Raw genomic sequence first — 25,775 nt, 5'->3', positions numbered from 1 at the left:
ACGTTGTGTTGAGGAAGGAACTTGAACGCGAATGCATTTCTCCGCAAAGTTCAGGAATTAATATCACAGCAAGAATTCTCAGGATGACACCAGTTTCAAGTGGATCCGCCTTGCAAACTCCACGGCTACAATTTGTAAATTGCACTATGGGCCATAAGGCAATTACTTAAAAACCTTATTGGTAAAATTTTGGTAATTAGTTGATTGTGCAGATGCTTTTTTTTTTTTGCAAGTTAAGTTCGCCGCTTCAAGTTGCCCAACCAGCTGATCTACTATAGTGCTGCAATCTGCCACAGGCAACCTTCGTAAATTTTTGAATGTGTTCGCTGGAAGACCCTGTATATATCATGCTGTATATTAATAACATACATATATACTGCATATGCACAAAACGTGCGCGATTCTGCATAAAAGTATAATCAACGCAACATAAGAAATTCTCAATGCCATAGCACATAACATACAAAGTCGTATAGCAAGTTTCCTTTCTTTAGAAAAGAACTGTGTCGTGTATGTAAATCCACACAGTTGTGCCGCGGTCTTGAAAAAAAATATGTCAAAGCATTTAACCAGAACTTTTGCATTGTATGTGTTCGCCGTGGTCCCAATAATATCTTTAAACAGAATACTCTCCGATGTAGTGCAGTTAATGAGTTAAGTCTAAGTTCCATGTTGCTTGCAATTTTCTACAACTTCTTACTGGGCACCTATACAGTCGGAACTGCAATTCATTAGTTAGATAATTAACTATAGTCATATAATTATTGTCATCAACAACAACAAAGTACTGGTGGTTGCTCAGCTCGACCGTGAGCAACATGTACTTGGTTATGTTCACGTAGAATGATCCATCTTTTCGAAAAGCTCGGTCCGGGACGGTTGGCGTTCTGTATTGGCCTCCGTGTGGAGATGTGTACAGGGACGCGTACGGGCCTGTGTACTCGGTTCTGCGCGCGCCGCCTGCCTGCAGCACGAGAGTCCGTATGCTGCGCAGTGAAATATAGCTGAACATTCCTATTGCGAAGTTGGCGCGGGGGTCCGCATGGCATCCGAGATAGGGTGACGCGCGCAGCGAACGCCGTCCGATCTCGGAGGCAGTGCTTGGGCGCTGCTGCTGCATTGCGCACGTTAACAAGCGTATGCAGGGGACATTATGGTTTCCTCACTTCCTTAATGTTGCGTTCTTATTCGGCCAGGCATTGTCGTGCACGCGGGTGCACTCTCTACCTTTCGCCAAACTTGTGACTAACATTAACAATCGCATTAATATGAACAAATTAGATGCGGATGGCCATCAACAGCTATTTAGAAAGAAGAAATGCAATAACTTAAAAGTGGCTATGTGGATTAAGTCAGCATGATATACCAACTTTGGCGTGATATCTGCCCGTGTCACTTTATTGCTTTACTTCTTTCTTTTCTTTCTTTTATTTTTTGCCGGGGAAGGGGGGGGGTGCGAGGCACGAATTTCCTTTTTGATGATTGTCACTGGCTTTTGCTAATACTATTGTTTTTGCCAGTTCCTGTTGCATTTGCGCTTCGTTATGAATGAGAAAAATCTGTTGTCAGAACAGCTCACGCTGTTGATCGGTTGGTTTGCCTATATTAATAGCGCGTGTCCTGTCAGTCCAAAACTTCGTTGTCCTCGTGTTGTCGCGCTACCAAAAGCAGCTGTGAATCCGCTCCAACTCCCCCAATTTTATGTCTTGTTAAAGAGTCTCAGTTGGTAAAAATGAATCCGGATCCCGCACAACGCCGTTTTTCGTATATTGATGAAGGGTTCCTCTGGGACGGTATAAACTAATTTATTGATGCAGTTTGAACCGTAAGCTCTCGAATTCTCTTTGCAAGAAGGTTGCGAGAAGAAGCAGAAGAAGAAGAAGAAGAAGAAGAAAACCGTTCAGGGAAGGTCGGCTCCCACGGAAGAAGTGCCACACAAGGCGGCGACCAGGAAACTGCTGGTGGTCGACGGAGACCGCGCGGGCTGGAAGACGTGTCTTCTGATAGTCTTCAGCAAGGATCAGTTTCCAGACACCGCAGTCGCCGCCTACTACATTGCCGCCACCGCAGTCGACGGCAGCGAGGTGGAGCTGGCACTGGGGAACATGGCTGGGCCGGAAGACTTCGACCGTTTGCGGCCGTTGTCGTACCAGGACACGGACGCAATCGCGATGTGCTTCAGTATCGATTCGCCCGACTCCCTGGAGAACAACCGGGAGTCGGGGAGGCCGGACGTGCGCCACTTCTGCCCCTGCGTGCCAGTCATCCTTGCGCGGAACAAAAAGGGCCTACGCAACGACCCCCGCGCGCTACCGGAGCCGGTCAAGACGAAGCCGAAGCCCATGCCGCCTGGTGAAGAATGCACCGTAGCGGAGGCGACCAATGCCTACGTGGCGGCACCTGGAGTGGTCCTCCAAGGCCAAGGACGGTGTTCGCGAGGTGTTCGAGACTGCAACGATGGCCGCCTTGCAGGTCGAGAGGGCGACCAATACGAAGTGCAGTCTGCGCTCTAGAATAAAGCTCTTTCCGTCCCCGGTGAGAAACCGGATGGGGGCTGGAGGAATTTCTCGCGTAACACTGTCTTCGTCTCAATGTTGTGTGCGCCGCCACCAACTCTTCGTTCACTACTCCGCAGCTTCACCAAATGTAAGCAGGTTTATTCGCAATGGAAATAGCTTCTGAGGAGCACTGTAACATAAGCGAACAAGACAAGCTTTGGCGTAAGCGCGGCTCGGGTCGCCTGCTTCGTTACGCCTGTATCATTTTTCCGGAGAGGTATTGGCATGATCAACGAATGTGATAACCCCAGCTTGGAAAGCAGCTTGCGAAACTCGTGCGACAGCGTAATATCTTAGATATGCCATCCGGCGCCAGCTATAGCAGATCACTGGCTGGCGTGATGATGCATGTGAACGGTGCATACGTGAGTATTTTGTGCTCTGTCGCACTACCTGACACGGAATACAGAAAGTTGATTTTTTATACCTATGCCTCAAAAGCGCAATCTGGTATGCCTTAGATGCTACGGATGCATCATCGCTAATAGCCGAGAGCGCGTGCTCGAATGATACATGCGCTCAAACGAACCGTTATGGATACACATAGGGTAATATGGAGCTAAGGTAATCATTTCAAAAAAGTACGATAAAGTTCGAATACACGTAGCGTATTTTCATCGCAATAGAATAGGCCTAGTTAGTTAGTTTAACGAGCAACTGCGGAATGATTAGTAGGCGGATGATTCCGATAGGACAGTGGTGGCGCATCGGTGCGCTGCCTGTCCGTTCATCTGCTTTACACCTAGATGCGGACTTGACATATTTATTACGAGACCGTAAAGGTCACAGAGTACGAATACAGCCTGCGAATGGGCATGTAGTCGCGTGTTATTTCTAATATTTCGCGGGCTTTCATTTTTTAGCTCGAAAGAAATAAGCGCACAATTAGCAACTGGCTAAAGATATCCAACTTTCTTAGTTTCTTTTTTGTATCGTTGACATGATAGAATGGAATGTTGGTGCACGAATGCAGCGCCGGCTACTCCATTGTCTCATGAAAGAGTCAATGTTTTACACATATGGTGCTATACCCTCTGTTGTTCTTGCACATGTAACATACCTATGTACAAAACATATTGCACATGTATTGCATACACACATAACACACATACAGAGTGCTTCAGGGAACATTTTCAAAAGTGTTTATAGGTTGCCTGTGGCAGATAGCACAATTCTATAGTTTATGAGCTGGTCTACTCAAAGAGGCGGACATAACTTGCACAAGAAGGTGAAATGTGTAATCAACCAATTAACCAAAATTCGCTAACTTCTTAGCTAACTACTTTGTCTTCCATATTGCAATGAACAAATTTGAGCCGTGGAGTTCGCAAGGCGGATCCACTTGGAACGAATTCTCGGAATGTCACCAGTTTCGATATATTAATTTCTCGAACTTTGCTGAGAAATGCATTGACGTTCCAGTTGCTTTTGTCCGTCAATGCATACAACAACGTTGTGTTCAGGAAGGAACTTGAACGCGAATGCATTTCTCCGCAAAGTTTGGGAATTAATATCACAGAAAGAATTCTCAGGATGACATTAGCTTCAAGTGGATCCGCCTTGCGAACTCCACGGCTAGAATTTGTAAATTGCACTGTGGGCCATAAGATAATTAGTTAAAAAACCTTACTGCTAAATTTTTTGGTAATTGGTTGTTATGCATTTCATATTTTTTTTCAAGTCCGCCGCTTCAAGTTGCCCAACCAGGTCATGTGCTAGAGTGGCGCAATCTGCCACAGGCAACCTTCAGAAATTTTTGAAAGTGTTCGCTGGTACACCCGGTATATATCATGCTGTATATTAATAACATACATATATACTGCATATGCACAAAACGTGCGCGATTCTGCATAAAAGTATAATCAACGCAACATAAGAAAGTCTCAATGCCATAGCACATAGCATACAAAGTGGAATGGAAAATTTCGTTTCTTTAGAAAAGAACTGTGTCGTGTATGTAAATCCACACAGTTGTGCCGCTTTCTTGAAAAAAATTTTGTCAAAGCATTTAACCAGAACTTTTGCATTGCATGTGTTCGCCACGGTCCCACTAACATCTCTCAACAGAATAGTCTCCGATGTAGTGCAGTTAATGAGTTAAGCCGAAGTTCCATGTTGCTTGCAATTTTCTTCAACTTTTTACTGGACACCTATACAGTCGGAACCGCAATTCATTAGTTAGATAATTATTAAAATCATATAATTGATTATCATCAATAACAACAAAATACTGGTGGTTGCTCAGCTCGACCGTGAGCAACATGTACTTGGTTATGTTCACGTAGAAGGATCCATCTTTTCAAAAAGGTCGGTCCGGGACGGTTGGCGCTCTGTATCGGCGTCCGTGTGGAGATGTGTACAGGGGCGCGTACGGGCCTGTGTACTCGGTTCTGCGCGCGCCGCCTGCCTGCAGCACGAGAGTCCATGTGCTGCGCAGTGAAATATAGCTGAACATTTCTATTGCGAAGTTGGCGCGGGGTTCAGCATGGCATCAGAGATTGGATGACGCGCGCCGCGAACGCCGTCCGATCTCGGAGGCACTCCTTGAAAGGGGGGAGGGGGGAACGAGTGCCGCCACTGGAAAGGCTGGCGCTGCAGTCGGCGTGACGTGCCATGTGGGATCACGTGGGCACTGATCAGTGCGCACGTGAACAAGCGTATGCAGGGGCCATCATGGTTTCCTCACATCTTCAATGCTGCGTTCCTATTCGGCCATGCATTGTCGTGCACGCGGGTGCACTCTCTATCTTTCGCCAGACTTGGGACTAACATTAACAATCGAATTAATATAATCACATGAACAAATTAGATGCAGATGCACCTGGTGGCCATCAATAGCTATTTCGAAACAAGAAATGCAATACCTTAAAAGTTGCTATGTGGATTAATTCAGTATGATATACCAAATTTGGCGTGATATGTGCCCGTGTCACTTTCTTTTTTTCTTTTCTTTCTTTTCTTGCCGGGGAATGGGGGGGGGGGGGTGTTGCGAGGCACGAATTTCCTCTTTGATGATTATCACTTGCTTTTGGTAATATTATTGTTCTTGTCAGTTCCTGCTGTATTTGCGCTTCGTTATCTATGATAAAAATCAGTTGTCAGAACAGCTCACGCTGTTGATTGGTTGGTTTGTCTATATTAATAGCGCGTGTCCTGTCAGTCCAAAACTTCCTTGTCCTCTTGTTGTCGCGCTACCAAAAGCAGGTGTCAATCCGCTCCAACTCCCCCAATTTTCTGTCTTGCTAAAGAGTCTCAGTTGGTAAAAATGAATCCGGAGCCCGCACAAAGCCGTTTTTCATATATTAATGAAGGGTTCCTTTGGGACGGTATAAGCTTAATTTTTTGATGTAGTGTTAGCCGTAAGCTTGCGAATTCTCTTTGCAAGAAGGTTGCGAGAAGAAGCAGAAGAAGAAGAACAAGAAGGAAACCGTTGAGGGAAGGTCGGCTCCCACGAAAGAAGTGCTACAGAAGGCGGCGACAAGGAAACTGCTGGTGATCGACGGAGACCGCGCGGCCGGGAAGACGTCTTCTGATCGTCTTCAGCAAGGATCAGTTTCCTGAGACCGCAGTCGCCGACTACTACATTGCCGCCACCGAAGTCGACGGCAGCTAGGTGGAGCTGGCACTGTGGGACATGGCTGGGCCGGAAGACTTCGACCGTTTGCGGCCGTTGTCGTACCAGGACACGGACGCAATGGCGATGTGCTTCAGTATCGATTCGCCCGACTCCCTGGAGAACAATCGGGAGTCGGGGAGGCCGGACGTACGCCACTTCTGCCCCTGCGTGCCAGTCATCCTTGCGCGGAACAAAAAGGGCCTACGCAACGACCCCCGCGCGCTACCGGAGGCGGTCAAGACGAAGCCGAAGCCCATGCCGCCTGGGGGAGGGCGCACCGTAGCGGACGCGACCAATGCCTACGTGGCGGCACCTGGAGTGTTCCTCCAAGGCGAAGAACGGTGTTCGCGATACTGCAACGATGGCCGCCTTGCATGTCGGGAGGGCGAAGATTACGAAGTGCATTCTGCGCTCTAGAATAAACCTCTTTCCGTCCCCGGTGAGAAACCAGATGGGGGCTGGAGGAATTTCGCGCGTAACACTGTCTTCGTCTCATTGTTGTGTGCGCTGCCACCAACTCTTCGTTCACTACTTCGCAGCTTCACCAAATGTAAGCAGGTTTATTCGCAATGGAAATAGCTTCTGAGGAGCACTGTAACGTAAGCGAACAAGACAAGCTTTGGGTTGAGCACGGCGAGTATCGCCTGCTTCGTTACGCCTGTATCATTTTTCCGGAGAGGTATTGGCATAAGCAACGAATGTGATGAGCCCAGCTTGGAAAGCAGCTTGCGAAACTCGTGCGACAGTGTAATCTCTTAGATATGCCATCTGGCGCAAGCTGTAGCAGATGACTGGCTGGCGTGATGATGCATGTGAGCGGTGCATACGTGAGTATTTTGTGCTCTGTCGCACTACCTGACACTGAATACAGAAAGTTGATATTTTATACCTATGCCTCAAAAGCGGAATTTGGTATGCCTTAGATGCTGCGGATGCATCATCGCTAATAGCCGAGAGCGCGTGCTCGAATGATACATGCGCTCAAACGAACCGTTATGAATACACATAGGGTAATATGGAGCTAAGGTAAACATTTCAAAAAAGTACGATAAAGTTCGAATACACGTAACGTATTTTCATCGCTATAGAATAGCCCTAGTTAGTTAGTTTAACGAGCAACTGCGGAATGATTAGTAGGCGGATGATTCCGATAGGACAGTGGTGGCGCATCGGTGCGCTGCCTGTCCGTTCATCTTCTTTACACCTAGATGCGGACTTGACATATTTATTACGAGACCATAAAGGTCACAGAGTAGGAATATAGCCTGCGAATGGTCATGTAGTCGGGTGTTATTTCTAATATTTCGCGGCCTTTCATTTTTTAGCTCGAAAGAAATAAGCACGCAATTAGCAACTTGCTAAAAATGTCCAACTTTCTTGGTTTCTTTTTTGTATCGTTGACATGATAGAATGGAATGTTGGTGCACGAATGCAGCGCCGGCTACTTCGTTGTCTCATGAAATAGTCAGTGTTTTACACATATGGTGCTATACCCTCTGTTATTCTTGCACATGTAACATACCTATGTACAAAACATATTGCACATGTATTGCATACACACATACAGAGTGCTTCAGTGAACATTTTCAAAAAATGTTTATAGGTTGCCTGTGGCAGATAGCACAATTCAATAGTTCATGAGCTGGTCTACTCAAAGAGGCGGACATAACTTGCACAAGAAGGTGAAATGTGTAACCAACCAATTAACAAAAAATTCGCTAACTTCTTAGCTAACTACTTTATGTTCCATATTGCAATTAACAAATTTCAGCCGTGGACTTCGCAAGGCGGATCCACTTGGAACGAATTCTTGGAATGTCACCAGTTTCGATATATTAATTCCCGAACTTCGCGGAGAAACGCATTGGCGTTCCAGTTTCTTTTGTCCGTCAGTGCATAAAGCAACGTTTTGTTAAGGAAGTAACTGGAACGCGAATGCATATCTCCGCAAAGTTTGGGAATTAATATCACAGAAAGAATTCTCAGGATGACATTAGCTTCAAGTGGATCCGCCTTGCGAACTCCACGGCTGGAATTTGTAAATTGCACTGTGGGCCATAAGATAATTAGTTAAAAAACCTTACTGCTAAATTTTTTGGTAATTGGTTGTTATGCATTTCATATTATTTTTTTTCAAGTCCGCCGCTTCAAGTTGCCCAACCAGGTCATGTGCTAGAGTGGTGCAATCTGCCACAGGCAACCTTCAGAAATTTTTGAAAGTGTTCGCTGGTACACCCGGTATATATCATGCTGCATATTAATAACATACATATATACTGCATATGCACAAAACGTGCGCGATTCTGCATAAAAGTATAATCAACGCAACATAAGAAAGTCTCAATGCCATAGCACATAGCATACAAAGTCGAATGGAAAATTTCGTTTCTTTAGAAAAGAACTGTGTCGTGTATGTAAATCCACACAGTTGTGCCGCTTTCTTGAAAAAAATTTTGTCAAAGCATTTAACCAGAACTTTTGCATTGCATGTGTTCGCCACGGTCCCACTAACATCTCTCAACAGAATAGTCTCCGATGTAGTGCAGTTAATGAGTTAAGCCGAAGTTCCATGTTGCTTGCAATTTTCTTCAACTTTTTACTGGACACCTATACAGTCGGAACCGCAATTCATTAGTTAGATAATTATTAAAATCATATAATTGATTATCATCAATAACAACAAAATACTGGTGGTTGCTCAGCTCGACCGTGAGCAACATGTACTTGGTTATGTTCACGTAGAAGGATCCATCTTTTCAAAAAGGTCGGTCCGGGACGGTTGGCGCTCTGTATCGGCGTCCGTGTGGAGATGTGTACAGGGGCGCGTACGGGCCTGTGTACTCGGTTCTGCGCGCGCCGCCTGCCTGCAGCACGAGAGTCCATGTGCTGCGCAGTGAAATATAGCTGAACATTTCTATTGCGAAGTTGGCGCGGGGTTCAGCATGGCATCAGAGATTGGATGACGCGCGCCGCGAACGCCGTCCGATCTCGGAGGCACTGCTTGAAAGGGGGGAGGGGGGGGTTTGCGAGTGCCGCCACTGGAAAGGCTGGCGCTGCAGTCGGCGTGACGTGCCATGTGGGATCACGTGGGCACTGATCAGTGCGCACGTGAACAAGCGTATGCAGGGGACATCATGGTTTCCTCACATCTTCAATGCTGCGTTCCTATTCGGCCATGCATTGCGCACGCGGGTGCACTCTCTATCTTTCGCCAGACTTGGGACTAACCTTAACAATCGCATTAATATAATCACATGAACAAATTAGATGCAGACGCACCTGGTGGCCATCAATAGCTATTTCGAAACAAGAAATCCAATAGCTTAAAAGTTGCTATGTGGATTAATTCAGTATGATAAACCAACTTTGGCGTGATATATGCCCGTGTCACTTTCTTTCTCTTTCTTTCTTTTCTTTCTTTTCTTGCCGGGGACGGGGGGGGGGGGTTTGCGAGGCACGAATTTATTCTTTGATGATTATCACTTGCGTTTGGTAATACTATTGTTCTTGTCAGTTCCTGCTGTATTTGCGCTTCGTTATCTATGATAAAAATCAGTTGTCAGAACAGCTCACGCTGTTGATTGGTTGGTTTGTCTATATTAATAGCGCGTGTCCTGTCAGTCCAAAACTTCCTTGTCCTCTTTTGTCGCGCTACCAAAAGCAGGTGTCAATCCGCTCCAACTCCCCCAATTTTCTGTCTTGCTAAAGAGTCTCAGTTGGTAAAAATGAATCCGGAGCCCGCACAATGCCGTTTTTCATATATTAATGAAGGGTTCCTTTGGGACGGTATAAGCTTAATTTTTTGATGTAGTGTTAGCCGTAAGCTTGCGAATTCTCTTTGCAAGAAGGTTGCGAGAAGAAGCAGAAGAAGAAGAACAAGAAGAAGGAAACCGTTCAGGGAAGGTCGGCTCCCACGAAAGAAGTGCTACAGAAGGCGGCGACAAGGAAACTGCTGGTGATCGACGGAGACCGCGCGGCCGGGAAGACGTCTTCTGATCGTCTTCAGCAAGGATCAGTTTCCTGAGACCGCAGTCGCCGACTACTACATTGCCGCCACCGAAGTCGACGGCAGCTAGGTGGAGCTGGCACTGTGGGACATGGCTGGGCCGGAAGACTTCGACCGTTTGCGGCCGTTGTCGTACCAGGACACGGACGCAATGGCGATGTGCTTCAGTATCGATTCGCCCGACTCCCTGGAGAACAATCGGGAGTCGGGGAGGCCGGACGTACGCCACTTCTGCCCCTGCGTGCCAGTCATCCTTGCGCGGAACAAAAAGGGCCTACGCAACGACCCCCGCGCGCTACCGGAGCCGGTCAAGACGAAGCCGAAGCCCATGCCGCCTGGGGGAGGGCGCACCGTAGCGGAGGCGACCAATGCCTACGTGGCGGCACCTGGAGTGTTCCTCCAAGGCGAAGAACGGTGTTCGCGATACTGCAACGATGGCCGCCTTGCATGTCGGGAGGGCGAAGATTACGAAGTGCATTCTGCGCTCTAGAATAAACCTCTTTCCGTCCCCGGTGAGAAACCAGATGGGGGCTGGAGGAATTTCTCGCGTAACACTGTCTTCGTCTCATTGTTGTGTGCGCTGCCACCAACTCTTCGTTCACTACTTCGCAGCTTCACCAAATGTAAGCAGGTTTATTCGCAATGGAAATAGCTTCTGAGGAGCACTGTAACGTAATTCAGTAACTTCTTAGCTAACTAATTTATGTTCTACATTGCAATTAACGAATTTCAGCAGTGGAGTTCGCAAGGCGGATCCACTTGGAACGAATTCTTGGAATGTCACCAGTTTCGATATATTAATTCCCGAACTTCGCGGAGAAACGTATTGGCGTTCCAGTTTCTTTTGTCCGTCAGTGCATAAAGCAACGTTTCGTTAAGGAAGTAACTAGAACGCGAATGCATATCTCCGCAAAGTTTGGGAATTAATATCTCAGAAATAATTTTCAGGATGACACTAGTTTCAAGTGGATCCGCCTTGCGAACTCCACGGCTAGAATTTTCAAATTGCGCTATAGGCCATAAGGTAATTAGTTAAAAACCTTATTGGTAATTGGTTGATTATGCATTTCATATTATTTTTTTTTTAAGTTAAGTCCGCCGCTTCAAGTTGCCCAACCAGCTCATGTGCTAGAGTGGTGCAATCTGCCACAGGCAACCTTCAGAAATTTTTGAAAGTGTTCGCTAGAACACCCGGTATATATCATGCTGTATATTAATAACATACATATATACTGCATATGCACAAAACGTGCGCGATTCTGCATAAAAGTATAATCAACGCAACATAAGAAATTCTCATTGCCATAGCACATAGCATACAAAGTCGTATGGCAAATTTCCTTTCTTTAGAAAAGAACTGTGTCGTGTATGTAAATCCACACAGTTGTGCCGCTTTCTTGAAAAAAATTTTGTCAAAGCATTTAACCAGCACTCTTGCATTGCATGTGTTCGTCACGGTCCCACTAACATCTTTGAACAGATTAGTCTCCGATGTAGTGCAGTTAATAAGTTGAGTCTAATTTCTATGTTCCTTGCAATTTTCTACAACTTCTTACTTGGCACCGTAACAGTCGGAACTGCAATTCATTAGTTAGATAATTAACTAAAGTCATATAATTGATTATCATCAATAACAACAAAATACTGGTGGTTGCTCAGCTCGACCGTGAGCAACATGTACTTGGTTATGTTCTCGTAGAATGATCCATCTTTTCAAAAAGCTCGGTCCGGGATGGTCTGCGTTTTGTATCGGCATCCGTGTGCAGATGTGTACAGGGGCGCGTACGGGCCTGTGTACTCGGTTCTGCGCGCGCCGCCTGCCTGCAGCACGAGAGTCCATATGCTGCGCAGTGAAATATAGCTGAACATTCCTATTGCGAAGTAGGCGCGGGGGTCGGCATGGCATCCGAGATAGGGTGACGCGCGCCGCGAACGCCGTCCGATTTCGGAGGCAGTGCTTGGGCACTGCTGCTGCATTGCGCACGTTAACAAGCGTATGCAGGGGACATTATGGTTTCCTCACATCCTTAATGTTGCGTTCTTATTTGGCCAGGCATTGTCGTGCACGCGGGTGCACTCTCTACCTTTCGCCAAACTTGTGACTAACATTAACAATCGCATTAATATGAACAAATTAGATGCGGATGGCCATCAACAGCTATTTAGAAACAAGAAATGCAATAACTTAAAAGTTGCTATGTGGATTAATTCAGTATGATATACCAACTTTGTCGTGATATCTGCCCGTGTCACTTTATTGCTTTTCTCTTTTCTTTTCGTTCTTTTATTTTTTGCCGGGGAAGGGGGGGGGGTGCGAGGCACGAATTTCCTTTTTGATCATTGTCACTGGCTTTTGGTAATACTATTGTTCTTGTCAGTTCCTGTATTATTTGCGCTTTGTTATCAATAAGAAAAATCAGTTGTCAGAACAGGTCACGCTGTTTATCGGTTGGTTTGCCTATATTAATAGCGCGTGTCCTGTCAGTCCAAAACTTCCTTGTCCTCGTGTTGTCACGCTACCAAAAGCAGCTGTGAATCCGCTCCAACTCCCCCAATTTTATGTCTTGTTAAAGAGTCTCAGTTGGTAAAAATGAATCCGGAGCCCGCACAACGCCGTTTTTCATATATTCATGAAGGGTTCCTCTGGGACGGTATAAACTCAATTTATTGATGCAGTGTTAACCGTAAGCTTGCGAATCTCTTTGCAAGAAGGTTGCGAGAAGAAGCAGAAGAAGAAGGAAACCGTTCAGGGAAGGTCGGCTCCCACGAAAGAAGTGCCACAGAAGGCGGCGACCAGGAAACTGCTGGTGATCGACGGAGACCGCGCGGGTTGGAAGACGTGTCTTCTGATCGTCTTCAGCAAGGATCAGTTTCCAGAGACCGCAGTCGCCGCCTACTACATTGCCGCCACCGAAGTCGACGGCAGCTAGGTGGAGCTGGCACTGGAGAACATGGCGGGGCCGGAAGACTTCGACCGTTTGCGGCCGTTGTCGTACCAGGACACGGACGCAATCGCGATGTGCTTCAGTATCGATTCGCCCGACTCCCTGGAGAACAATCGGGAGTCGGGGAGGCCGGAAGTGCGCCACGTCTGCCCCTGCGTGCCAGTCATCCTTGCGCGGAACAAAAAGGGCCTACGCAACGACCCCCGCGCGCTACCGGAGGCGGTCAAGACGAAGCCGAAGCCCATGCCGCCTGGGGGAGGGCGCACCGTAGCGGACGCGACCAATGCCTACGTGGCGGCACCTGGAGTGTTCCTCCAAGGCGAAGAACGGTGTTCGCGATACTGCAACGATGGCCGCCTTGCATGTCGGGAGGGCGAAGATTACGAAGTGCATTCTGCGCTCTAGAATAAACCTCTTTCCGTCCCCGGTGAGAAACCAGATGGGGGCTGGAGGAATTTCTCGCGTAACACTGTCTTCGTCTCATTGTTGTGTGCGCTGCCACCAACTCTTCGTTCACTACTTCGCAGCTTCACCAAATGTAAGCAGGTTTATTCGCAATGGAAATAGCTTCTGAGGAGCACTGTAACGTAAGCGAACAAGACAAGCTTTGGCGTAAGCACGGCTCGGGTCGTCTGCTTCATTACACCATCATTTTTCCGGAGAGGTATTGGCATGAGCAACGAATGTGATAACCCCAGCTTAGAAAGCAGCTTGCGAAACTCGTGCGACAGTGTAATATCTTACATATGCCATCCGGCGCCAGCTATAGCAGATGACTGGCTGGCGTGATGGTGCATGTGAACGGTGCGTAGGGTTGCATGTGGGAGATAGCACAATTCTAGTTCGTGAGCTGGTCTACGCAAAGAGGCGGAAATAACTGGCACAAAAAATTGAAATGCATAATCGACTAATTAAAAAAATTCGCTAAGTTCTTGACTAATTATTTTAGGGTCCATATTGCAATCAAAAAATTTTCGCCGTGGAGTTCGCAAGGGGGATCCACTTGGAACGAATTCTCAGGATGACACTAGTTTCGATATATTGGTTCCCTAACTTTGCGGAGAAATACATAGCCGTTCCAGTTGCTTTTGTGCGTCAGCGCACAAAACGTTTTGTTAAGGAAGTAACGTCGGCGTGATGTGTCACGTGGGATATGACGTGGGCACATATATATATATATATATATATATATATTTATATATATAAATGTTGGCAACGCCAGGGAAATCAGGTTTGTTGTGGCTCGCAGCTCACGTGCGATTAATAATGAGACATCAAAAAGAATTCATAAAAAGAAAACATTCAACCGTTGCGAAGGGCTATCGCATGTAATCGCGGGCGATGAAGTATCTTGGTGCATAAGGAAAGTATACCGGAAGCGTTTGCGCAACAATTACTGTTTTTGTTCTGAAATGCTCATATGATGGTGATCTAAAGCCTACAGCACGGTGAAAATACACTACGTACTTATAGGAAAGTTGCGTACCCCGCGTTCGTGACAACAAAAAAGGAAAAGAAAAACTGCGCGCAAGACGGGGCAAAGAGCGGACAGAACACCGCCTCGTACTGTGTGCTATCTTTTTCCTGTTGTTTTTCGGGCATGAAGCCCGCGTAGCGATAGCTTAAGTTTAAGCGCGTTTACAATTAACCCTGCGCTATTCCTTTATTTTTTTTAGTTAGCGCTTATTATTTTTTTATCGCCTGAAAGGTGCAATTCGATCTTTTCAGATGAGTTATCTGAACTTGCGCATGTTACTTGCACGGCTGATCGCAATCTCCAGATATATCTGTAATTGAAGATCCTCTAATGCACTTTTTAATAGTTCACTTTGTATTTCACGTTCAAATTGTGAACTTGAGCAGTTGTGAAGTCATGCCTGTTTAGCGGAAATCGCAGGACTATATAACCAGTTTTGACATTTGCGTCACCAAAATGTGGTACGAATTAAAGTGGCGCTACTATTAACAGTTTCAAAAGTGCCTCCCTCTAATAGTTCGGAACAATAGTAACTGCAACGCCAATGAATTATTTAGCACAATTTGGGCGCGCATATCTCGAAAGTGATGCCAGTCTCGGGACTCTGCTAGCTTCACTACGTCTTGGTTTCAACTTCGCAGTGCCTACAAGTGAATAATAAAAAATAATTAGTAGTAGGTTTTTAATTATACACGTAACCATTTCAGCTTGTCATGGAAGTAATGTCCACCTATTCATATAATCGATATCCACCTGAACAGGCCGAATCGCGTTATCTTTTACCGGACATCTTAAAAAAAATATCTTCGAACGAATAAAATGTGGAGCACGCTTAAACTTCGCCTTTAAGAGTGGAACGCGATAGCACTCAGAGATCCCTGACTGCTTGTCACGCTTCCCTGCAACCGCAGCTTTCTTGCTGATGTGCGGAGGGGAGCGCGATGGTGGTGTTGCAGGGAATCGAGCGGGCCGCGCTGCTCTATGGATGGTATAGAAACGCTGGAAAAGGGGTTCGCGTTCGAGTTTCCGCGTATCCGGTATGTTTTCCGCGTATCCGGTATGTTCAGGTTAAACTCCGACGCTATCATATCTGTAGGATGTACGTTACGATTTTTCTCACGCATCTTACGTTGAGGAATTCATTTAGTTCAGCAACGCCCTGCGCTACGCACAGGGCCTACGTGGTTGTGGTTCTGAATGATCTTTCGCGCACCGACGTGTGACGCCGACAACGTATGCTTTGCGACACGCGGCCCTTAACGCTATCGGGTTAACAAAATAGACTAAACGCATCGCTGTTTCGCTCACAGCGAAGCGGAAATATGGCGCGTTAACATACACGCGCAGCCGCTCGTTCAGAATTCACACGATCGCTGTGTTAAGACGACAGCGGTTGCTATATTACAGACGGCACAACGTACAACACGAGTATATTTTGTTGCTTCTGTCACACACGCAGTGGACTTTGTTAAGGCGGCCGCATAGAGTAGCCGTACGCTGCATTTTGTGACGATACGCGTATGGTGTTCTGTGTTTGCCTATAGGACTAGTCATTTGGCATTTACCAACTTCCCTTGTTTCGAAGGAACTTAGCTGAAATATTCAGGAGATCACTCGCGTGGTGCTTCACTTGAGTGCCGGCAGCCGAAGTTTATGAGGAGCGCGTCGCCGCCCCCATCGAGATGCGCCCCCCGTGGGCGGGATTCGATCCCGCGACCTCGTGCTTGGCAGCCCAACACCATAGTCACTAAGCAACCACGGCAGGTAACGCGTCGCCACGTTATCCCTGATACCACGTCAGCGTCGCGCTACTTGTAGATTGCGTCACCGTTTGTCCTCGCGCCCATAGATTCGAATGAAATTTGTTGCACTTAAGGGAGGAAATTAAAATTCGAGTGACTCTAGGAAACAGAATTTTGATTTATTGCCCTGAATTTTTACAAGGATTTTCCGAGGAGCTCAGCCCCTAAAACAGATATCGCAATTATCTAAACTCATATGTTGGATCTTACCCGACAAACTTTGTATATGAATTTGCAGCGTAAGTGAAATTGTTGCGATGCTTACGAGGGTTTCGCAATAGTACTGCTTACAAAGAAGCGGGATATTTCATAGCGGTGTATAATACTGTACAATAATTTTCTCCGCTTTAGATGCATTATTAGGTGCAGGTAACGAAATTGGGTTATCGTTTTCTTTTTATTGTTGCATTACAGAGTTGTAATTTTGATACTTGAGGTATTTTCAATTTTGCAATATTCGACAATTTTCGTACAAACAATTGACGGCCTAAGCCAACAATGCACTTCCTCCAGTTAGTATATTTTTTTTCCTTTTAAATGCAACAAACTTTGCCAACATCGGTGCAGTAATTAGCGAGAAAAGTGATTTTAACCTTCCCATATATTTAGATATGAGCCCCCCGAGCAATAGCTTCGTCCTAATGGAATAATGCCTTATATTGGATTCCTTAATTTACTTGATTTTTATATGTGTTAGACATTCGGTATGTGCCGCCGGTTGCGCACCCATTCTTGGTTAATTTTGGAGAATGGATTTACAGTGCTGTTATTATTATTATTATTATTATTATTATTATTATTATTATTATTATTATTATTATTATTATTATTATTATTATTTAATCTGATGGTGCTGGTTGTTAAGGTGCCCTGTTATAGCTCACGAAGTTAATTAGAACCGTTTCCGGATCTATGGAACAGAGCCTCCTACTAGTGGAGCGAATTTCGTAGCTGATATCTCACAGATTTCACGCATCAACCAACCCGCTCCCCTGTTGCTCTCTCCCTCACTCAATGTTTCCTTTCCTAATTTTTTTTTTGTATTCTTGCTTCTTCACTCTATCAAGACCTTTGCGCAATTCTCGCATATCCACAGTTGTCGTACTTGGCGCTGGCTCAACGTATTGAGGAAAGCCCCCGTTATTCATCACTACCGAGGAAGCCATTAGACGGGAGCTCATTTTTTCCGCAGGCGTTTATTCTCGAGAAAAAAAAAACAGTTACCTTGGATATTTATTTATGTCAGCATCCGTCCAGCTAAAGTGGTTACCCCGTGTATTGATACTTCATTCGTGTCGCCTGCTAAATACTACTTTGCGCCTACACTTATTGAAGTGAGTAACGCTCACCCCAATACCTCTATGGGCGTACGCTGCACTTGGATGGAACGCGAGATCTAAAGGACCTGCCGTGGTGGCTATGGCGATGCGCTGCTATTGGCACGAGGTCGCGGGTTCGATTTTCGGCCGTGTCAGCATGCAGTATTTCGATGTGGGCGAAATGCAGAAACGATGGTGTACCATGCATTTGGTGCACGCTAAAGTCGAAATTAATCCGAAGTCCCGCACTTAGAGGCCGCTTCACACCGGCCACTTGAGGAGGTCGCGCGACCAGTCGCGAATGGTCACTCTTCTCGGAAGGCGACTGTTTTGGGTAACTCACTCCCTGCTCGATTTTTTTCAGTCGCGCGACCGCAGTCGCGAAGCTTCTGAACCAGTCAAGTGCGCCGAAAGAGGACGTTTTGTTTACGCTGACGCTTATGCAGTCGTGAATCGCATCAATCGCGAGACATTCCAAGACGAACCGGTCGCACTTGCCCGTGTGAACATCGATCGCATTGAGTCGCTTTTTTTTTTTTTTTTTTTTGCTCGCCAGTCGGTCGCGAGACCTGCCCAAGTCACCGATGTTAATGATCGAGCCCTAAGCGTGCCTCGTAATCGGGTCGCCGTTCTCTCGAGTATAAACACACATTTTTTTTTTTTATACGTAAAGGCTGTTCGCATGGAACTGCGACTGAAAGGACTTTCGATGACGACTTAAGGGCTCCTCTGACACGACGCTGCTCACGCACGTGCTCTTGATAATCAATCGCTGCTTCGGGAGCGCGCTGACGATCTAGCGCTAGGAAGGCGCGCATATACGTGCGTTGGTGAAGCCTGTGTTCGTGGCAGCGTGGTGTATATCATTGGCATCCACTCGGCGAGTGACGGTTGCTGCCTTCGAGATTTCTGTGCACGCTTTTGAGCCTCTTGAGCCTTTTCTGCGTAATGATAATCTCTTGCACATAAAAGGCTTCAGACAAGATGCTCGCGACACTCAGTGTAACTTCTGGCGATAAGCAGTCGAATAGGCTACGGACACTGCATGTCTTGATTGCAGAAATGCCAGCTGGGTGTACACCAAGGAAGCACAAATGACATATAGGAGGCTTCAGACAAAAGATTACAAGTGCCAATGAAAATGAAAAGTGTAGCTTCCTTTTCAAGAACGCTCGCGCAGCACCCGCTGCAAAACGTCTGTTCTGTAACGATAAGTATACTGGGCTTTCACTAGTCTCTCGAAGACAGCTGACCGGTTACCGGATGGAGTGGACACCGCCTCGGAAACATGATAAAAACAGGACACAGCAATATCATAGCAGCCGTTCCTTTACAGTCACTCCCTAAGGTGCTCTTGCAACCTCTGGTGAAAAGAGAAAAAGAGAGATTGTCGCACGGCGAGTGTTTTCCTTTTGTGTCGCCACAGCGACGACACTTAGAGCTTTCAATTCCCTCTCGTCAGAGTCGTGGCCGATGGCCTCTGAAGAGTGTGCGACACGCCTTCTTGCAATTTCTGTAGCGTTAGCCGTGCGCGGCAAATGCTGTTTGCGCAACACATTTTACCCGTTGGTAAGCTTACCCCAGTGGTAAAACGTACGCCGTGCGCAAGTGACTCAATGTGGCCGTACAGTAAGCAGACGAGCGAGAAAGCTAAAAGGTTCGCGCGAGTGTTTCTTTCTTGAACGATATGAATTTAAATTAGAGGCTCGTGTCTTTAGATAGCACCGCCTGTTCCTTGTCGCAGGACAAACAAAAAGTGAAAATGCAAGAAAACATGGAAAAATATTGAGGTTAGTGTGAGAGGGCCAACACTGCCTCTGCGTATTTGCCCCGGGTACTCAACATTTTGGCCGGCTGTACGCTCGGGAACGACCGAGCCTTGCGCGCGTTGCAGCGATTGTGCATCCACTTTGACACGTCACGCAGCTGTCGATGGCACGACGTGTCTTCGAGCGCCTGCGACACTGAAGCTGAACTGCAGAAAAGGCCCGTTATTTTGCGTGTTTACAGAACCTGCTTTGTGAGTCGCAATAAGAGGTGTTTCCATGCGCGGCATTCCGACGAAAACTAACGAAAACACAATTAAGAGAAGATGACACGCTAACGATAATAGCATTCCCTTTAACTACAGTTCTCCGAGAAGTGGATAAGTGGCACAGAGGAAGAGAGAACACGAAGAGATTCGATAACTCGTGTGTATACGCTATACTGTTCACAGCCGTTCCGGTGCGGTCACGGACAGTGGCCTGTCCTCTCATCTACCTGAAGGAGAGCACACCACACGATATGGCTGTCGGAATGAGTGAGATCAAGTGCAGTTGACACCAGTGGGTCATAAGCGTCTGGCGTTACTGCAGTAAATTTGCCTTCTTGCTTGCTTTTGCTTTCAAAATGCCGATAGATCAGTCCGTCGGTCTTTGAGAGCTTTGAACGCGGCCGGTTCGGAATTATTTCGCTGCTGGCACTAAAGATTGCTACAGATAATTCCACGTATTTCTGGGACGACTGTCTCAGATTATTAAATATAAGACATTCAAGATGAATTGGTCAGTGGTTAATAGTATGTTGAGCTTGTAATTTGGGGGGGGGGGGAGGGGGGTACTGCGCTATAAACACACGCACAACAGAAGTAGTAGTGGACAGGGCGCAGCTTAGTCAGCAGAAGTTATCATTTTTTGTAAAATCTTATCAATGCAGCACTTATCAATTTATCACGTATGAAACTTATATGAATTATGGCAGGCTTAAAGCGGTTGAAATACGTTGCTGTTGGGAAATGTAACGCAACTCGTCGAGGAATTTAATCAGATTCTTTCACGTGTTATTAGTTCATGATCGTTTTAGTGTACTTGGTACAATACCCCCCCCCCCCTTTTTTTTTTTTTAACGTGAAACGTATTTCATTTAGGTCAGCATAGGGCAGCATAGCTTGCTAAAACCGCATGTCGCGTTACATGCTTTTAACGGAAGCACGTAACACTAATATCGCTTATATCTTCGCAGCCGTACAACCCAAAGGCCTTATTTTGGTATGGTTGTGTAGAGGAGAGAGCGATTACTCGATCATGCATGTGTCGATCGCGTGCACGAATGGCGTCGTTTTTCGAACCACGCATGACACAAGTGGAGCTACATTTGGCCTCTCGCTGGGCGTTCAGAGAGGCAAATATATCTCGGCGGTACGTTTGTCGATCCGAGTGGGAGTAGAGCACACTCTGTCGTATAGTCGGTAGAATGCGTCAAACTCAAACATGTGCTTATCAGCAGTCGTAAGGCTTACAAGTGTGCATTTTGTTGCATAAATTTTTACGGTTGCTCGCCAATGGCGCCTTCGCCCTCGACGCGTATAGGTCCAGAAAGGGCGTGAAGAGAATATAAGGGCAGAGAGATGCCAATCCGCGCCCACCACCTTTGGTCACGGCGGGCCTACTACGAATAAGGAGCGAGCACGATTACAAGATCCGACCACAGGATCCACACTAGCTGTATCATTAGTTAAGCGTGTAAGCTTTTTTGAATGCTGAACAAATGTCGCGCGTATATTCGTTAACGTCATTTCTGTACCCTATACTGCCCATGCACACTCTTAAAAAAAGAAAAAAGTCGTCATATTCACTAACTAAACACTAACACGTTACTTGTGTCCCCCCAAAAAATCACTAAATTAGTACTAACGAAATACTTCGGTAGTGCAGTGACTAACGCGACTGAAATATAATTACCAACAATGCAATGGAGCATATTCGATTTATAAGTGTCGCTTGCATTGTCAAATGACGTCGATGGTATTGTAAACGCATAAGAAAGTAAAATAATAAATATATATAAGAGGACCGCGTCCTTGCGCTATATATTAAGGCACCAATTAAATGTACGTAATATTTACCATGGACATTAGGGCGCACTGACTTTGGGTAAGAATCTAGTACACATCTCGAACAAGCAACGATAAGCAATAGCACGCATACAGAACGGCGAATGTGCTACGCGACACGCACTGGAAGAGCAACTTCAAGAAAATTTATAGCCCTAGTTTGAGGGCGCACATGTTGCACCGGTGAGCACCTTTGTATGTGGCTAAACAATCAAGGCTTTCTGCACAAATTTCTTAAGCCTATACTTTCTGCATATGCGTATGCTACGACGTCGCACATAACTGTTAGTTCAACATAATGAACGATACTACAGCTTATCTCAATTTTTGATAAGACTGTCACAATCACAGCTTAATAGACCACGCACAGACGAGGTATAGCAGTGGCTTAGTACTTAGTAAAAACTACGGAGAAGCCGTCCTGGCTAGTAAAGGGAGCACTTACTAGCTTTTCTAACCGCTGGCTAGAACAGAACTAGTAAGAAGGTAGTAAAGTACATAGTCATCTAGTAAATGCGTGCATTTACTAGCTATTTACTAACTTTATGTTTAAGAGTGCACCCTGAGCAGCACGTACAAAACGTTTCACGTACCCCACTGCGGCTTCGTGCCCGACACAGCCTACTCGATATTTGTTTTTTAATGTATTCCTGTTTTTTTTCTTTGTGAGGAAAATTTAGGACGGCTTTTTTGCTTCTTTTCTTTTTTTGACACTGTGGGCCAATGAAGTACAAATTTAGCTGAACAAAGAGGTGTTCGTTGACTCACTGCTGAAAAATGTGTAATTTCTTTAGGGTAACCTATGCTGTATGTGATGCCAGTACTAATATTGAAAAACAAGATATTAAAAAAAGGAGCCACAATCCGCGTTAATACGTTGTGGTGAGAGACGCGCTCTGGTTTGGCCTAATGTAATAAGGAAGTTTAACGTATGCGACTCCAAATGATCACTTACTTCGATGAGCACCGCCAGGTTCCTGCGGTGAAAAAGAAAGTGTTTTCTTCCGAAGAGTGACGTGTACGTATACTTAGCCGTCCAATAAATGAGGGAAGAATTCCCACGTGTCCCGCAGGTGCCATTGCATGATACTTTTAGAAGTCATTTTTAGCCCCGGAGAGCCTCGATAAATATTCATTGGCCAAGCTTCTTAAAGGTCGCAGTGTCTGCGCCGGACATTCTCGAAGTCGCGCAGAGCAACAGCTGCAGTCTCAAGTGGCGAGCGGGGCGTGTGACCCATTCTCCTGCGGTCGCCCGCGTCGAGCTGTCTGGAGGACGCTCCACTCTGCGTCCGCGAGCGGCGATTGTTCGCTTTGTGAGTGGACGGCGTCGAGGTAAGAGAGGCGTCTCGGGGGTTGCGGCCGCGGTTTCTTTCCAACCCTCGAGCCGGCGCGCGCGCTACGCGCCGGCGGCGTCGCCGCTCGCGGCAGAGACGCAAATGAGGCACGCCGCGTGTCTTGGCGGGAGCTGGTGAGAAGCGCGCTATTCATGAGGCGCTGCCGCCGAGGTCGACTTCCGACAGCGTGCGAACGAGGCTGTCAGTAATGGAGGCCGGCAATAACACGCGGGGCTGCGCAAATACGCGGCGGCCAGTCGTGTGCCCGCGCGGACGTGACCCCGATGGTGTGTCCCCCCCCCCCTCCCCCCGTGGAAGGGGAGCCGCTGGAGCGGAAGCGCGAGGGCGGGCTCCGCCAGCGCCAAGTGCACATTAGCGGGCCGCCGCCGCCGCCGCCCCGCACCCGGCCATTACCTGCACCTGCCTCGGCGCGCGATCGATGGTCGCCCCAGGACGCCCCTCCGAGGCCCGCTGCGGGCCGCCGCCACCGGCTTGCCGGCCCACGGTTCTCTTGTCCTCGGCGGCGGCGGCGTTCGCCCGCACGCGATTGATCGCGCGGTTGCCTCGCCCGCGGCCGCGTGCCTCGCGACGGCTTCGGACGCGCTCGGCCGCCTCTCCGCGGTCGCGTTTTCCAGGCCGCCCGGTGGTCCCGCTTTCTTTCGGGGGTCGGTGCCTTCCACTCGGACGGCTCTGACGCGTTCCCTTGCCGGAGATGGCAGGAAGGCACGCGCGTCTGGCCGTCGTCCCTCGTCTGCTGTCGGCGCAGTTCTGCGTCCGAGCTCCCTCGGCCCAAACACTGCGGTCAGGCATCGACACCAAGCTCTCTCTGGCAACTTGCTGGAGCGGCTCTGCGTGCGTGCCACGTTTTCTATCACATTTATTTACGTTGAACGTTAAAAAATGATGTTGATAGCACCTGTAATTTAAATTAAATTATGGGGTTTTACGTGCTAAAACCGCTTTCTGATTATGAGGCACGCCGTAGTAGAGGACTCCGGAAATTTCGACCACCTGGGGTTCTTTAACGTGCGCCTAAATCTAAGTACACGGGTGTTTTCGCATTTCGCCCCCATCGAAATGCGGCCGCCGTGGCCGGTATTCGATCCCGCGACCTCGTGCGCAGCAGCCCAACACCATAGCCACTGAGCAACCACGGCGGGTTATAACACCTGTAAGGAAACGTACACGGCAAGGCGATTGCGTGTCGTAGACCGCTGAGAGTGAACTGCAGCCACGTTTGTTCAACTTACAGGTTTCTGTCTTTTCTTTCTTCCTTTTTATTTGTTTATATTTCTTTCTTCCTTTTTTTTATTCGCTCTTATAAATTGTTGTAACGTTATGCCTGGTGGCATACCTGTCTGTCTGGGATTTTAAGGCAGTGATCTCATTGAAATCATAAATGGCATTGTTGCGCACACTGCAGCCAGCATTGTGAAATGAGATTTTCCCCTTGCACCTCACATGTTATCTTCAAATGCCAGTAAGACATGACAGATACACTATCTTACCGTGCTGTAAACGCACTCAAAAAATAACATTTCTCTTCAGATTAAACAGCCCTGAAGAACCCAGGAACATTACAAAATCTGTCACTTGGTACCGAAAACAAAGGTGCCTATGATAATACAATTTTCATAATGTCCGGTAATGTGACAATGTCAGGGCGGATACTTCTCGAAAATGTACTACTACTAATACTACTACTACTACTACTACTACTACTACTACTACTAACCAAATAATAATAATAAGCGTCAGCCATCAGTGATATCAGTGCCTAAGCACTCGATTTCCTATGGTTCTACACGAACGCGGACAGTGAAGCAACGCTTTTTCACCAGTGTCTCTATACCTTTATTGATGCTCCACGTTGGCTATATTACACTGTTCAGCTGGCTCGCATTTTTCTAACGAAATTTATGTTCTATAGTCGCTCTTGTTACTTATTACATGCTTGTAATGTTACCATTAGAGGACTAGACGTTTGCGAAACGATTGCAAAAACCTTAAGACTGTTTGGAGCTGCAGGCCATCGGAGCCGATACACGTCGCTTTATTAATATTATAATTATTTCATTTTTTTTTTACAAGTCCGTTCAAGAAACTCGATTTGGTTCCGGTGACTGCGATTTTCAATTTTGAGCCGCTACATAGCGCATTCGTTGTGAATGTAAACGTGAGCTTCACTTTCGCTCCCATGCAGTGCGCAGTGTCACGCTTCTTCGGCGGCAATTTTCTTTTTTCCCGTTCCACGCATTCCCGGGAAAATATGCTCGATTCTACTCTTTTATCCAATTCAACGTTTTTTCTTGATCCCTGTGATCCTGTTCCATACTGCGAATGTCTATCAAAAAATCTTACTAAGGACCCAGACGTCTCCCTTGTTATTGACGCGAGCGTTCCGTTTCTTCTGTCGATTCCTGAAATGCATGGCTGCCATCCACCTGAAGGTAGCGCGAACCTACAAAGGAAAAGCACACGGTTCCTCAAAAAGGAAGCTGCAGTTGAAAAATTATTCTTCTAATTGGAATCAACCCCAAGGCTGCCGCCTCCTTGTCGCAGTCGCTCTGTGACAGAGCTGACCATGATTTCAGCGCTTTACTTTTACAAGCCCACTTGGGCTTTCTTTCCTGCCTTTCGCGAGACTCGACGCTGGTCGCCGACGCACTAATTTTGGTGCTCAAGCGACCAGCGCTGCAACCGGCATAGCTTACTTTTCCTCCTGTCACTCGTTAATCTGACAGGGCGATGTTTAGTAGGTCGGTCCTTCTTTCTTTCTGTGTTCCGCCAGTGCACCGTGGCTTCACAAGTTAACTGTGCCTGCCCACTTGGAGTACTGCAGTG

General features: G+C 46.9%; 1 protein-coding gene and 3 pseudogenes across 2 annotated transcripts in view; all 4 read left to right on the top strand.

Annotated features, from left to right (window-relative positions):
- LOC142565493 (LIM domain-binding protein 2-like) overlaps nucleotides 1–25,775 on the top strand; it is a 398,298-nt gene that overhangs the window by 107,184 nt on the left and 265,339 nt on the right. The window lies entirely within an intron of this gene.
- LOC142569240 (ras-like GTP-binding protein Rho1) lies at nucleotides 1,545–2,682 on the top strand (annotated as a pseudogene).
- Nucleotides 2,784–6,760, top strand: LOC142569224 (ras-like GTP-binding protein Rho1; annotated as a pseudogene).
- On the top strand, nucleotides 6,962–16,152 carry LOC142569208 (ras-like GTP-binding protein RHO; annotated as a pseudogene).

Source organism: Dermacentor variabilis, chromosome 1 (assembly GCF_050947875.1).
Source record: "Dermacentor variabilis isolate Ectoservices chromosome 1, ASM5094787v1, whole genome shotgun sequence".
NCBI lineage: Eukaryota > Metazoa > Arthropoda > Arachnida > Ixodida > Ixodidae > Dermacentor > Dermacentor variabilis.
The sequence above is the reverse complement of the archived record's forward strand: the minus strand, read 5'-3'. Positions and strand labels throughout refer to the sequence as shown.